Here is a 15,195-nt window from a genome sequence, read left to right as displayed (position 1 = left end):
CAAAAGTCAGATTTTTGCTGAAATTGTGACCCCGGGGGTTAGGGATTTTTTCAAAAAAATATTTTCCGCCGGTTAAGTTGTTGAGGGCTGATTTCTTGTCCTGTGATAAAAAGCCTTCTGTTTCCATCGCCAAAGCTTTCAGGGGAGCATTTGCAACCGGTTGGCACCATTTTTGAGAGAATTGCCAAAAGTCAGATTTTTGCTGAAATTGTGACCCCGGGGGTTACGGATTTTTTCAAAAAAATATTTTCCGCCAGTTAAGTTGTCGAGGGCTGATTTCTTGTCCTGTGATAAAAAGCCTTCTGTTTTGACAGCCAAACCTTTCAGGAGAGCATTTTCAAGCTTTTGCCACCATTTTTGAGTGAATTGCCAAAAGTCAGATTTTTGCTGAAATTGTGACCCCGGGGCTTAGTGATTTTTTCAAAAAAATATTTTCTGCCGGTTAAGTTGTTGAGGGCTGATTTCTTGTCCTGTGATAAAAAGACTTCTGTTTCTATCGCCAAAGCTTTCAGGGGAGCATTTTCAAGCTTTTGGCACCATTTTTGAGAGAATTGCCAAAAGTCAGATTTTTGCTGAAATTGTGACCCTGGGGCTTAGGGATTTTTTCCAAAAAAAATTTTCACCAGTTTTGTTCTTGAGGGTTGATTTCTTGTCCTGTGATAAAAAGCCTTCTGTTTTGACTGCCAAACCGTTCAGGGGATCATTTGCAACCGGTTGGCACCATTTTTGAGAGAATTGCCAAAAGTCAGATTTTTGCTGAAATTGTGACCCCGGGGGTTAGGGATTTTTTCAAAAAAATATTTTCTGCCGGTTAAGTTGTTGAGGGCTGATTTCTTGTCCTGTGATAAAAAGACTTCTGTTTCTATCGCCAAACCTTTCAGGGGAGCATTTTCAAGCTTTTGGCACCATTTTTGAGAGAATTGCCAAAAGTCAGATTTTTGCTGAAATTGTGACCCTGGGGCTTAGGGATTTTTTCCAAAAAAATATTTTCTGCCGGTTAAGTTGTTGAGGGCTGATTTCTTGTCCTGTGATAAAAAGACTTCTGTTTCTATCGCCAAAGCTTTCAGGGGAGCATTTTCAAGCTTTTGGCACCATTTTTGAGAGAATTGCCAAAAGTCAGATTTTTGCTGAAATTGTGACCCTGGGGCTTAGGGATTTTTTCCAAAAAAAAATTTCACCAGTTTTGTACTTGAGGGTTGATTTCTTGTCCTGTGATAAAAAGCCTTCTGTTTTGACTGCCAAACCGTTCAGGAGAGCATTTTCAATCTTTTGGCACCATTTTTGAGAGAATTGCCAAAAGTCAGATTTTTGCTGAAATTGTGACCCCGGGGGTTAGGGATTTTTTCAAAAAAATATTTTCCGCCGGTTAAGTTGTTGAGGGCTGATTTCTTGTCCTGTGATAAAAAGCCTTCTGTTTCCATCGCCAAAGCTTTCAGGGGAGCATTTGCAACCGGTTGGCACCATTTTTGAGAGAATTGCCAAAAGTCAGATTTTTGCTGAAATTGTGACCCCGGGGGTTAGGGATTTTTTCAAAAAAAAAAATTTCATCGGTTTTGTTCTTGAGGGCTGATTTCTTGTCCTGTGATAAAAAGCCTTCTGTTTTGACTGCCAAACCTTTCAGGAGAGCATTTTCAAGCTTTTGGCACCATTTTTGAGTGAATTGCCAAAAGTCAGATTTTTGCTGAAATTGTGACCCCGGGGGATAGGGATTTTTTCAAAAAAATATTTTCCCCCGGTTAAGTTGTTGAGGGCTGATTTCTTGTCCTGTGATAAAAAAGCCTTCCGTTTCGACTCCCAAACCTTTCAGGAGAGCATTTTCAAGCTTTTGGCACCATTTTTGAGTGAATTGGCAAAAGTCAGATTTTTGCTGAAATTGTGACCCCGGGTGTTAGGGATTTTTTTTTTTAAAAAAATTTCATCGGTTTTGTTCTTGAGGGCTGATTTCTTGTCCTGTGATAAAAAGCCTTCTGTTTTGACTGCCAAACCTTTCAGGAGAGCAATTCCAAGCTTTTGGCACCATTTTTGAGTGAATTGCCAAAAGTCAGATTTTTGCTGAAATTGTGACCCCGGGGGTTAGGGATTTTTTCAAAAAAATATTTTCCGCCAGTTAATTTGTTGAGGGCTGATTTCTTGTACTGTGATAAAGAGCCTTCTGTTTCCATCGCCTAAGCTTTCAGGGGATCATTTGCAACCGGTTGGCACCATTTTTGAGTGAATTGCCAAAATTCAGATTTTTGCTGAAATTGTGACCCCGGGGGTTACGGATTTTTTCAAAAAAATATTTTCCGCCAGTTAAGTTGTCGAGGGCTGATTTCTTGTCCTGTGATAAAAAGCCTTCTGTTTTGACAGCCAAACCTTTCAGGAGAGCATTTTCAAGGTATTGGCACCATTTTTGAGAGAATTGCCAAAAGTCAGATTTTTGCTGAAATTGTGACCCCGGGGCTTAGTGATTTTTTCAAAAAAATATTTTCTGCCGGTTAAGTTGTTGAGGGCTGATTTCTTGTCCTGTGATAAAAAGACTTCTGTTTCTATCGCCAAAGCTTTCAGGGGAGCATTTTCAAGCTTTTGGCACCATTTTTGAGAGAATTGCCAAAAGTCAGATTTTTGCTGAAATTGTGACCCTGGGGCTTAGGGATTTTTTCCAAAAAAAAATTTCACCAGTTTTGTTCTTGAGGGTTGATTTCTTGTCCTGTGATAAAAAGCCTTCTGTTTTGACTGCCAAACCGTTCAGGGGATCATTTGCAACCGGTTGGCACCATTTTTGAGAGAATTGCCAAAAGTCAGATTTTTGCTGAAATTGTGACCCCGGGGGTTAGGGATTTTTTCAAAAAAATATTTTCTGCCGGTTAAGTTGTTGAGGGCTGATTTCTTGTCCTGTGATAAAAAGACTTCTGTTTCTATCGCCAAAGCTTTCAGGGGAGCATTTTCAAGCTTTTGGCACCATTTTTGAGAGAATTGCCAAAAGTCAGATTTTTGCTGAAATTGTGACCCTGGGGCTTAGGGATTTTTTCCAAAAAAATATTTTCTGCCGGTTAAGTTGTTGAGGGCTGATTTCTTGTCCTGTGATAAAAAGACTTCTGTTTCTATCGCCAAAGCTTTCAGGGGAGCATTTTCAAGCTTTTGGCACCATTTTTGAGAGAATTGCCAAAAGTCAGATTTTTGCTGAAATTGTGACCCTGGGGCTTAGGGATTTTTTCCCAAAAAAAATTTCACCAGTTTTGTTCTTGAGGGTTGATTTCTTGTCCTGTGATAAAAAGCCTTCTGTTTTGACTGCCAAACCGTTCAGGAGAGCATTTTCAATCTTTTGGCACCATTTTTGAGAGAATTGCCAAAAGTCAGATTTTTGCTGAAATTGTGACCCCGGGGGTTAGGGATTTTTTCAAAAAAATATTTTCCGCCGGTTAAGTTGTTGAGGGCTGATTTCTTGTCCTGTGATAAAAAGCCTTCTGTTTCCATCGCCAAAGCTTTCAGGGGAGCATTTGCAACCGGTTGGCACCATTTTTGAGAGAATTGCCAAAAGTCAGATTTTTGCTGAAATTGTGACCCCGGGGGTTACGGATTTTTTCAAAAAAATATTTTCCGCCAGTTAAGTTGTCGAGGGCTGATTTCTTGTCCTGTGATAAAAAGCCTTCTGTTTTGACAGCCAAACCTTTCAGGAGAGCATTTTCAAGCTTTTGCCACCATTTTTGAGTGAATTGCCAAAAGTCAGATTTTTGCTGAAATTGTGACCCCGGGGCTTAGTGATTTTTTCAAAAAAATATTTTCTGCCGGTTAAGTTGTTGAGGGCTGATTTCTTGTCCTGTGATAAAAAGACTTCTGTTTCTATCGCCAAAGCTTTCAGGGGAGCATTTTCAAGCTTTTGGCACCATTTTTGAGAGAATTGCCAAAAGTCAGATTTTTGCTGAAATTGTGACCCTGGGGCTTAGGGATTTTTTCCAAAAAAAATTTTCACCAGTTTTGTTCTTGAGGGTTGATTTCTTGTCCTGTGATAAAAAGCCTTCTGTTTTGACTGCCAAACCGTTCAGGGGATCATTTGCAACCGGTTGGCACCATTTTTGAGAGAATTGCCAAAAGTCAGATTTTTGCTGAAATTGTGACCCCGGGGGTTAGGGATTTTTTCAAAAAAATATTTTCTGCCGGTTAAGTTGTTGAGGGCTGATTTCTTGTCCTGTGATAAAAAGACTTCTGTTTCTATCGCCAAACCTTTCAGGGGAGCATTTTCAAGCTTTTGGCACCATTTTTGAGAGAATTGCCAAAAGTCAGATTTTTGCTGAAATTGTGACCCTGGGGCTTAGGGATTTTTTCCAAAAAAATATTTTCTGCCGGTTAAGTTGTTGAGGGCTGATTTCTTGTCCTGTGATAAAAAGACTTCTGTTTCTATCGCCAAAGCTTTCAGGGGAGCATTTTCAAGCTTTTGGCACCATTTTTGAGAGAATTGCCAAAAGTCAGATTTTTGCTGAAATTGTGACCCTGGGGCTTAGGGATTTTTTCCAAAAAAAAATTTCACCAGTTTTGTACTTGAGGGTTGATTTCTTGTCCTGTGATAAAAAGCCTTCTGTTTTGACTGCCAAACCGTTCAGGAGAGCATTTTCAATCTTTTGGCACCATTTTTGAGAGAATTGCCAAAAGTCAGATTTTTGCTGAAATTGTGACCCCGGGGGTTAGGGATTTTTTCAAAAAAATATTTTCCGCCGGTTAAGTTGTTGAGGGCTGATTTCTTGTCCTGTGATAAAAAGCCTTCTGTTTCCATCGCCAAAGCTTTCAGGGGAGCATTTGCAACCGGTTGGCACCATTTTTGAGAGAATTGCCAAAAGTCAGATTTTTGCTGAAATTGTGACCCCGGGGGTTAGGGATTTTTTCAAAAAAAAATATTTCATCGGTTTTGTTCTTGAGGGCTGATTTCTTGTCCTGTGATAAAAATCCTTCTGTTTTGACTGCCAAACCTTTCAGGAGAGCATTTTCAAGCTTTTGGCACCATTTTTGAGTGAATTGCCAAAAGTCAGATTTTTGCTGAAATTGTGACCCCGGGGGATAGGGATTTTTTCAAAAAAATATTTTCCCCCGGTTAAGTTGTTGAGGGCTGATTTCTTGTCCTGTGATAAAAAAGCCTTCCGTTTCGACTCCCAAACCTTTCAGGAGAGCATTTTCAAGCTTTTGGCACCATTTTTGAGTGAATTGGCAAAAGTCAGATTTTTGCTGAAATTGTGACCCCGGGTGTTAGGGATTTTTTTTTTAAAAAAAATTTCATCGGTTTTGTTCTTGAGGGCTGATTTCTTGTCCTGTGATAAAAAGCCTTCTGTTTTGACTGCCAAACCTTTCAGGAGAGCAATTTCAAGCTTTTGGCACCATTTTTGAGTGAATTGCCAAAAGTCAGATTTTTGCTGAAATTGTGACCCCGGGGGTTAGGGATTTTTTCAAAAAAATATTTTCCGCCAGTTAATTTGTTGAGGGCTGATTTCTTGTACTGTGATAAAGAGCCTTCTGTTTCCATCGCCTAAGCTTTCAGGGGATCATTTGCAACCGGTTGGCACCATTTTTGAGTGAATTGCCAAAATTCAGATTTTTGCTGAAATTGTGACCCCGGGGGTTACGGATTTTTTCAAAAAAATATTTTCCGCCAGTTAAGTTGTCGAGGGCTGATTTCTTGTCCTGTGATAAAAAGCCTTCTGTTTTGACAGCCAAACCTTTCAGGAGAGCATTTTCAAGGTATTGGCACCATTTTTGAGAGAATTGCCAAAAGTCAGATTTTTGCTGAAATTGTGACCCCGGGGCTTAGTGATTTTTTCAAAAAAATATTTTCTGCCGGTTAAGTTGTTGAGGGCTGATTTCTTGTCCTGTGATAAAAAGACTTCTGTTTCTATCGCCAAAGCTTTCAGGGGAGCATTTTCAAGCTTTTGGCACCATTTTTGAGAGAATTGCCAAAAGTCAGATTTTTGCTGAAATTGTGACCCTGGGGCTTAGGGATTTTTTCCAAAAAAAAATTTCACCAGTTTTGTTCTTGAGGGTTGATTTCTTGTCCTGTGATAAAAAGCCTTCTGTTTTGACTGCCAAACCGTTCAGGGGATCATTTGCAACCGGTTGGCACCATTTTTGAGAGAATTGCCAAAAGTCAGATTTTTGCTGAAATTGTGACCCCGGGGGTTAGGGATTTTTTCAAAAAAATATTTTCTGCCGGTTAAGTTGTTGAGGGCTGATTTCTTGTCCTGTGATAAAAAGACTTCTGTTTCTATCGCCAAAGCTTTCAGGGGAGCATTTTCAAGCTTTTGGCACCATTTTTGAGAGAATTGCCAAAAGTCAGATTTTTGCTGAAATTGTGACCCTGGGGCTTAGGGATTTTTTCCAAAAAAATATTTTCTGCCGGTTAAGTTGTTGAGGGCTGATTTCTTGTCCTGTGATAAAAAGACTTCTGTTTCTATCGCCAAAGCTTTCAGGGGAGCATTTTCAAGCTTTTGGCACCATTTTTGAGAGAATTGCCAAAAGTCAGATTTTTGCTGAAATTGTGACCCTGGGGCTTAGGGATTTTTTCCAAAAAAAAATTTCACCAGTTTTGTTCTTGAGGGTTGATTTCTTGTCCTGTGATAAAAAGCCTTCTGTTTTGACTGCCAAACCGTTCAGGAGAGCATTTTCAATCTTTTGGCACCATTTTTGAGAGAATTGCCAAAAGTCAGATTTTTGCTGAAATTGTGACCCCGGGGGTTAGGGATTTTTTCAAAAAAATATTTTCCGCCGGTTAAGTTGTTGAGGGCTGATTTCTTGTCCTGTGATAAAAAGCCTTCTGTTTCCATCGCCAAAGCTTTCAGGGGAGCATTTGCAACCGGTTGGCACCATTTTTGAGAGAATTGCCAAAAGTCAGATTTTTGCTGAAATTGTGACCCCGGGGGTTAGGGATTTTTTCAAAAAAAAAAATTTCATCGGTTTTGTTCTTGAGGGCTGATTTCTTGTCCTGTGATAAAAAGCCTTCTGTTTTGACTGCCAAACCTTTCAGGAGAGCATTTTCAAGCTTTTGGCACCATTTTTGAGTGAATTGCCAAAAGTCAGATTTTTGCTGAAATTGTGACCCCGGGGGATAGGGATTTTTTCAAAAAAATATTTTCCCCCGGTTAAGTTGTTGAGGGCTGATTTCTTGTCCTGTGATAAAAAAGCCTTCCGTTTCGACTCCCAAACCTTTCAGGAGAGCATTTTCAAGCTTTTGGCACCATTTTTGAGAGAATTGGCAAAAGTCAGATTTTTGCTGAAATTGTGACCCCGGGTGTTAGGGATTTTTTTTTTAAAAAAAAATTTCATCGGTTTTGTTCTTGAGGGCTGATTTCTTGTCCTGTGATAAAAAGCCTTCTGTTTTGACTGCCAAACCTTTCAGGAGAGCAATTTCAAGCTTTTGGCACCATTTTTGAGTGAATTGCCAAAAGTCAGATTTTTGCTGAAATTGTGACCCCGGGGGTTAGGGATTTTTTCAAAAAAATATTTTCCGCCAGTTAATTTGTTGAGGGCTGATTTCTTGTACTGTGATAAAGAGCCTTCTGTTTCCATCGCCTAAGCTTTCAGGGGATCATTTGCAACCGGTTGGCACCATTTTTGAGTGAATTGCCAAAATTCAGATTTTTGCTGAAATTGTGACCCCGGGGGTTACGGATTTTTTCAAAAAAATATTTTCCGCCAGTTAAGTTGTTGAGGGCTGATTTCTTGTCCTGTGATAAAAAGCCTTCTGTTTTGACAGCCAAACCGTTCAGGAGAGCATTTTCAATCTTTTGGCACCATTTTTGAGAGAATTGCCAAAAGTCAGATTTTTGCTGAAATTGTGACCCCGGGGGTTAGGGATTTTTTCAAAAAAATATTTTCCGCCGGTTAAGTTGTTGAGGGCTGATTTCTTGTCCTGTGATAAAAAGCCTTCTGTTTCCATCGCCAAAGCTTTCAGGGGAGCATTTGCAACCGGTTGGCACCATTTTTGAGAGAATTGCCAAAAGTCAGATTTTTGCTGAAATTGTGACCCCGGGGGTTAGGGATTTTTTCAAAAAAAAAAATTTCATCGGTTTTGTTCTTGAGGGCTGATTTCTTGTCCTGTGATAAAAAGCCTTCTGTTTTGACTGCCAAACCTTTCAGGAGAGCATTTTCAAGCTTTTGGCACCATTTTTGAGTGAATTGCCAAAAGTCAGATTTTTGCTGAAATTGTGACCCCGGGGGTTAGGGTTTTTTTCAAAAAAATATTTTCCGCCGGTTAAGTTGTTGAGGCCTGATTTCTTGTCCTGTGTTAAAAAAGCCGTCTGTTTCGACTGCCAAACCTTTCAGGGGAGCATTTGCAACAGGTTGGCACCATTTTTGAGTGAATTGCCAAAAGTCAGATTTTTGCTGAAATTGTGACCCCGGGGGATAGGGATTTTTTCAAAAAAATATTTTCCCCCGGTTAAGTTGTTGAGGGCTGATTTCTTGTCCTGTGATAAAAAAGCCTTCCGTTTCGACTCCCAAACCTTTCAGGAGAGCATTTTCAAGCTTTTGGCACCATTTTTGAGTGAATTGGCAAAAGTCAGATTTTTGCTGAAATTGTGACCCCGGGTGTTAGGGATTTTTTTTTTTAAAAAAAATTTCATCGGTTTTGTTCTTGAGGGCTGATTTCTTGTCCTGTGATAAAAAGCCTTCTGTTTTGACTGCCAAACCTTTCAGGAGAGCAATTTCAAGCTTTTGGCACCATTTTTGAGTGAATTGCCAAAAGTCAGATTTTTGCTGAAATTGTGACCCCGGGGGATAGGGATTTTTTCAAAAAAATATTTTCCGCCAATTAATTTGTTGAGGGCTGATTTCTTGTACTGTGATAAAGAGCCTTCTGTTTCCATCGCCTAAGCTTTCAGGGGATCATTTGCAACCGGTTGGCACCATTTTTGAGTGAATTGCCAAAATTCAGATTTTTGCTGAAATTGTGACCCCGGGGGTTAGGGATTTTTTCAAAAAAATATTTTCCACCGCTTAAGTTGTTGAGGGCTGATTTCTTGTCCTGTGATAAAAAGGATTCTGTTTTGACTGCCAAACCTTTCAGGAGAGCATATTCAAGGTATTGGCACCATTTTTGAGTGAATTGCCAAAAGTCAGATTTTTGCTGAAATTGTGACCCCCGGGGGTTAGGGATTTTTTCAAAAAAATATTTTCCGCCGGTTAATTTGTTGAGGGCTGATTTCTTGTCCTGTGATAAAAAGCCTTCTGTTTCCATCGCCAAAGCTTTCAGGGGAGCATTTGCAACCGGTTGGCACCATTTTTGAGTGAATTGCCAAAAGTCAGATTTTTGCTGAAATTGTGACCCCGGGGCTTAGTGATTTTTTCAAAAAAATATTTTCCGCCGGTTAAGTTGTTGAGGGCTGATTTCTTGTCCTGTGATAAAAAGCCTTCTGTTTTGACAGCCAAACCTTTCAGGAGAGCATTTTCAAGCTTTTGCCACCATTTTTGAGTGAATTGCCAAAAGTCAGATTTTTGCTGAAATTGTGACCCCGGGGCTTAGTGATTTTTTCAAAAAAATATTTTCCGCCGGTTAAGTTGTTGAGGGCTGATTTCTTGTCTTGTGATAAAAAGCCTTCTGTTTCCATCGCCAAAGCTTTCAGGGGAGCGTTTGCAACCGTTTGGCACCATTTTTGAGTGAATTGCCAAAAGTCAGATGTTTGCTGAAATTGTGACCCCGGAGCTTAGGGAGTTTTTCAAAAAAAATATTTTCCGCCGGTTAAGTTGTTGAGGCCTGATTTCTTGACCTGTGATAAAAAGACTTCTGTTTCCATCGCCAAATCTTTCAGGGGAGCATTTTCAAGCTTTTGGCACCATTTTTGAGAGAATTGCCAAAAGTCAGATTTTTGCTGAAATTGTGACCCCGGGGGTTAGGGTTTTTTTCAAAAAAATATTTTCCGCCGGTTAAGTTGTTGAGGGCTGATTCCTTTTCCTGTGATAAAAAATCCTTCTGTTTCGACTGCCAAACCTTTCAGGGGAGCATTTGCAACCGGTTGGCACCATTTTTGAGTGAATTGCCAAAAGTCAGATTTTTGCTGAAATTGTGACCCCGGGGGTTAGGGATTTTTTCAAAAAAATATTTTCTGCCGGTTAAGTTGTTGAGGGCTGATTTCTTGTCCTGTGATAAAAAGCCTTCTGTTTCGACAGCCAAACCTTTCAGGAGAGCATTTTCAAGCTTTTGCCACCATGTTTTTGAGAATTGCCAAAAGTCAGATATTTGCTGAAATTGTGACCCCGGGGCTTAGTGATTTTTTCAAAAAAATATTTTCTGCCGGTTAAGTTGTTGAGGGCTGATTTCTTGTCCTGTGATAAAAAGCCTTCTGTTTTGACTGCCAAAGCTTTCAGGGGAGCATTTGCAACCGGTTGGCACCATTTTTGAGTGAATTGCCAAAAGTAAGATTTTTGCTGAAAATGTGACCCCGGGGCTTAGGGATTTTTTCAAAAAAAAAATTTCACCGGTTTTATTCTTGAGGGCTGATTTCTTGTCCTGCGAAAAAAAGCCTTCTGTTTTGATTGCCAAACCTTTCAGGAGAGCATTTTCAAGCTTTTGGCACCATTTTTGAGAGAATTGCCAAAAGTCAGATTTTTGCTGAAATTGTGACCCCGGGGGTTAGGGTTTTTTTCAAAAAAATATTTTCCGCCGGTTAAGTTGCTGAGGGCTGATTCCTTGTCCTCTGATAAAAAAGCCTTCTGTTTCGACTGCCAAACCTTTCAGGGGAGCATTTGCAACAGGTTGGCACCATTTTTGAGTGAATTGCCAAAAGTCAGATTTTTGCTGAAATTGTGACCCCGGGGGATAGGGATTTTTTCAAAAAAACATTTTCCCCCGGTTAAGTTGTTGAGGGCTGATTTCTTGTCCTGTGATAAAAAGCCTTCTGTTTTGACTGCCAAACCTTTCAGGAGAGCAATTTCAAGCTTTTGGCACCATTTTTGAGTGAATTGCCAAAAGTCAGATTTTTGCTGAAATTGTGACCCCGGGGGTTAGGGATTTTTTCAAAAAAATATTTTCCGCCAGTTAATTTGTTGAGGGCTGATTTCTTGTACTGTGATAAAGAGCCTTCTGTTTCCATCGCCTAAGCTTTCAGGGGATCATTTGCAACCGGTTGGCACCATTTTTGAGTGAATTGCCAAAATTCAGATTTTTGCTGAAATTGTGACCCCGGGGGTTACGGATTTTTTCAAAAAAATATTTTCCGCCAGTTAAGTTGTTGAGGGCTGATTTCTTGTCCTGTGATAAAAAGCCTTCTTTTTTGACAGCCAAACCTTTCAGGAGAGCATTTTCAAGCTTTTGGCACCATTTTTGAGAGAATTGCCAAAAGTCAGATTTTTGCTGAAATTGTGACCCCGGGGGTTAGGGTTTTTTTCAATAAAATATTTTCTGCCGGTTAAGTTGTTGAGGGCTGATTTCTTGTCTTGTGATAAAAAGCCTTCTGTTTCCATCGCCAAAGCTTTCAGGGGAGCGTTTGCAACCGTTTGGCACCATTTTTGAGTGAATTGCCAAAAGTCAGATTTTTGCTGAAATTGTGACCCCGGAGCTTAGAGAGTTTTTCAAAAAAAATATTTTCCGCCGGTTAAGTTGTTGAGGCCTGATTTCTTGTCCTGTGATAAAAAGACTTCTGTTTCCATCGCCAAATCTTTCAGGGGAGCATTTTCAAGCTTTTGGCACCATTTTTGAGAGAATTGCCAAAAGTCAGATTTTTGCTGAAATTGTGACCCCGGGGGTTAGGGTTTTTTTCAAAAAAATATTTTCCGCCGGTTAAGTTGTTGAGGGCTGATTCCTTTTCCTGTGATAAAAAATCCTTCTGTTTCGACTGCCAAACCTTTCAGGGGAGCATTTGCAACCGGTTGGCACCATTTTTGAGTGAATTGCCAAAAGTCAGATTTTTGCTGAAATTGTGACCCCGGGGCTTAGTGATTTTTTCAAAAAAATATTTTCCGCCGGTTAAGTTGTTGAGGGCTGATTTCTTGTCTTGTGATAAAAAGCCTTCTGTTTCCATCGCCAAAGCTTTCAGGGGAGCGTTTGCAACCGTTTGGCACCATTTTTGAGTGAATTGCCAAAAGTCAGATTTTTGCTGAAATTGTGACCCCGGAGCTTAGGGAGTTTTTCAAAAAAAATATTTTCCGCCGGTTAAGTTGTTGAGGCCTGATTTCTTGTCCTGTGATAAAAAGACTTCTGTTTCCATCGCCAAATCTTTCAGGGGAGCATTTTCAAGCTTTTGGCACCATTTTTGAGAGAATTGCCAAAAGTCAGATTTTTGCTGAAATTGTGACCCCGGGGGTTAGGGTTTTTTTCAAAAAAATATTTTCCGCCGGTTAAGTTGTTGAGGGCTGATTCCTTTTCCTGTGATAAAAAATCCTTCTGTTTCGACTGCCAAACCTTTCAGGGGAGCATTTGCAACCGGTTGGCACCATTTTTGAGTGAATTGCCAAAAGTCAGATTTTTGCTGAAATTGTGACCCCGGGGGTTAGGGATTTTTTCAAAAAAATATTTTCTGCCGGTTAAGTTGTTGAGGGCTGATTTCTTGTCCTGTGATAAAAAGCCTTCTGTTTCGACAGCCAAACCTTTCAGGAGAGCATTTTCAAGCTTTTGCCACCATGTTTTTGAGAATTGCCAAAAGTCAGATATTTGCTGAAATTGTGACCCCGGAACTTAGGAATTTTTTCAAAAAAATATTTTCTGCCGGTTAAGTTGTTGAGGGCTGATTTCTTGTCCTGTGATAAAAAGCCTTCTGTTTTGACTGCCAAAGCTTTCAGGGGAGCATTTGCAACCGGTTGGCACCATTTTTGAGTGAATTGCCAAAAGTAAGATTTTTGCTGAAAATGTGACCCCGGGGCTTAGGGATTTTTTCAAAAAAAAAATTTCACCGGTTTTATTCTTGAGGGCTGATTTCTTGTCCTGTGAAAAAAAGCCTTCTGTTTTGATTGCCAAACCTTTCAGGAGAGCATTTTCAAGCTTTTGGCACCATTTTTGAGAGAATTGCCAAAAGTCAGATTTTTGCTGAAATTGTGACCCCGGGGGTTAGGGTTTTTTTCAAAAAAATATTTTCCGCCGGTTAAGTTGCTGAGGGCTGATTCCTTGTCCTCTGATAAAAAAGCCTTCTGTTTCGACTGCCAAACCTTTCAGGGGAGCATTTGCAACAGGTTGGCACCATTTTTGAGTGAATTGCCAAAAGTCAGATTTTTGCTGAAATTGTGACCCCGGGGGATAGGGATTTTTTCAAAAAAACATTTTCCCCCGGTTAAGTTGTTGAGGGCTGATTTCTTGTCCTGTGATAAAAAAGCCTTCCGTTTCGACTCCCAAACCTTTCAGGAGAGCATTTTCAAGCTTTTGGCACCATTTTTGAGTGAATTGGCAAAAGTCAGATTTTTGCTGAAATTGTGACCCCGGGTGTTAGGGATTTTTTTTTAAAAAAAAAATTTCATCGGTTTTGTTCTTGAGGGCTGATTTCTTGTCCTGTGATAAAAAGCCTTCTGTTTTGACTGCCAAACCTTTCAGGAGAGCAATTTCAAGCTTTTGGCACCATTTTTGAGTGAATTGCCAAAAGTCAGATTTTTGCTGAAATTGTGACCCCGGGGGTTAGGGATTTTTTCAAAAAAATATTTTCCGCCAGTTAATTTGTTGAGGGCTGATTTCTTGTACTGTGATAAAGAGCCTTCTGTTTCCATCGCCTAAGCTTTCAGGGGATCATTTGCAACCGGTTGGCACCATTTTTGAGTGAATTGCCAAAATTCAGATTTTTGCTGAAATTGTGACCCCGGGGGTTACGGATTTTTTCAAAAAAATATTTTCCGCCAGTTAAGTTGTTGAGGGCTGATTTCTTGTCCTGTGATAAAAAGCCTTCTTTTTTGACAGCCAAACCTTTCAGGAGAGCATTTTCAAGCTTTTGGCACCATTTTTGAGAGAATTGCCAAAAGTCAGATTTTTGCTGAAATTGTGACCCCGGGGGTTAGGGTTTTTTTCAATAAAATATTTTCTGCCGGTTAAGTTGTTGAGGGCTGATTTCTTGTCTTGTGATAAAAAGCCTTCTGTTTCCATCGCCAAAGCTTTCAGGGGAGCGTTTGCAACCGTTTGGCACCATTTTTGAGTGAATTGCCAAAAGTCAGATTTTTGCTGAAATTGTGACCCCGGAGCTTAGAGAGTTTTTCAAAAAAAATATTTTCCGCCGGTTAAGTTGTTGAGGCCTGATTTCTTGTCCTGTGATAAAAAGACTTCTGTTTCCATCGCCAAATCTTTCAGGGGAGCATTTTCAAGCTTTTGGCACCATTTTTGAGAGAATTGCCAAAAGTCAGATTTTTGCTGAAATTGTGACCCCGGAACTTAGGGATTTTTTCAAAAAAATATTTTCTGCCGGTTAAGTTGTTGAGGGCTGATTTCTTGTCCTGTGATAAAAAGCCTTCTGTTTCGACAGCCAAACCTTTCAGGAGAGCATTTTCAAGCTTTTGCCACCATTTTTTTGAGAATTGCCAAAAGTCAGATTTTTGCTGAAATTGTGACCCCGGGGCTTAGTGATTTTTTCAAAAAAATATTTTCTGCCGGTTAAGTTGTTGAGGGCTGATTTCTTGTCCTGTGATAAAAAGACATCTGTTTCTATCGCCAAAGCTTTCAGGGGAGCATTTTCAAGCTTTTGGCACCATTTTTGAGAGAATTGCCAAAAGTAAGATTTTTGCTGAAATTGTGACCCCGGGGCTTAGGGATTTTTTCAAAAAAAAAAAAATTTCACCGGTTTTGTTCTTGAGGGTTGATTTCTTGTCCTGTGATAAAAAGCCTTCTGTTTTGACTGCCAAACCTTTCAGGAGAGCATTTTCAATCTTTTGGCACCATTTTTGAGAGAATTGCCAAAAGTCAGATTTTTGCTGAAATTGTGACCCCGGGGGTTAGGGATTTTTTCAAAAAAATATTTTCCGCCGGTTAAGTTGTTGGGGGATGATTTCTTGTCCTGTGATAAAAAGCCTTCTGTTTCCATCGCCAAAGCTTTCAGGGGAGCATTTGCAACCGGTTGGCACCATTTTTGAGTGAATTGCCAAAAGTCAGATTTTTGCTGAAATTGTGACCCCGGGGGTTAGGGATTTTTTCAAAAAAATATTTTCCGCCAGTTAAGTTGTTGAGGGCTGATTTCTTGAACTGTGATAAAAAGCCTTCTGTTTCCATCGCCTAAGCTTTCAGGGGAGCATTTTCAAGCTCTTGGCACCATTTTTGAGTGAATTGCCAAAATTCAG

The sequence above is a fragment of the Podarcis liolepis genome, assembly GCF_965112155.1.
Source record: "Podarcis liolepis genome assembly, chromosome: 11".
NCBI lineage: Eukaryota > Metazoa > Chordata > Lepidosauria > Squamata > Lacertidae > Podarcis > Podarcis liolepis.
This window is presented reverse-complemented; position numbering follows the sequence as displayed.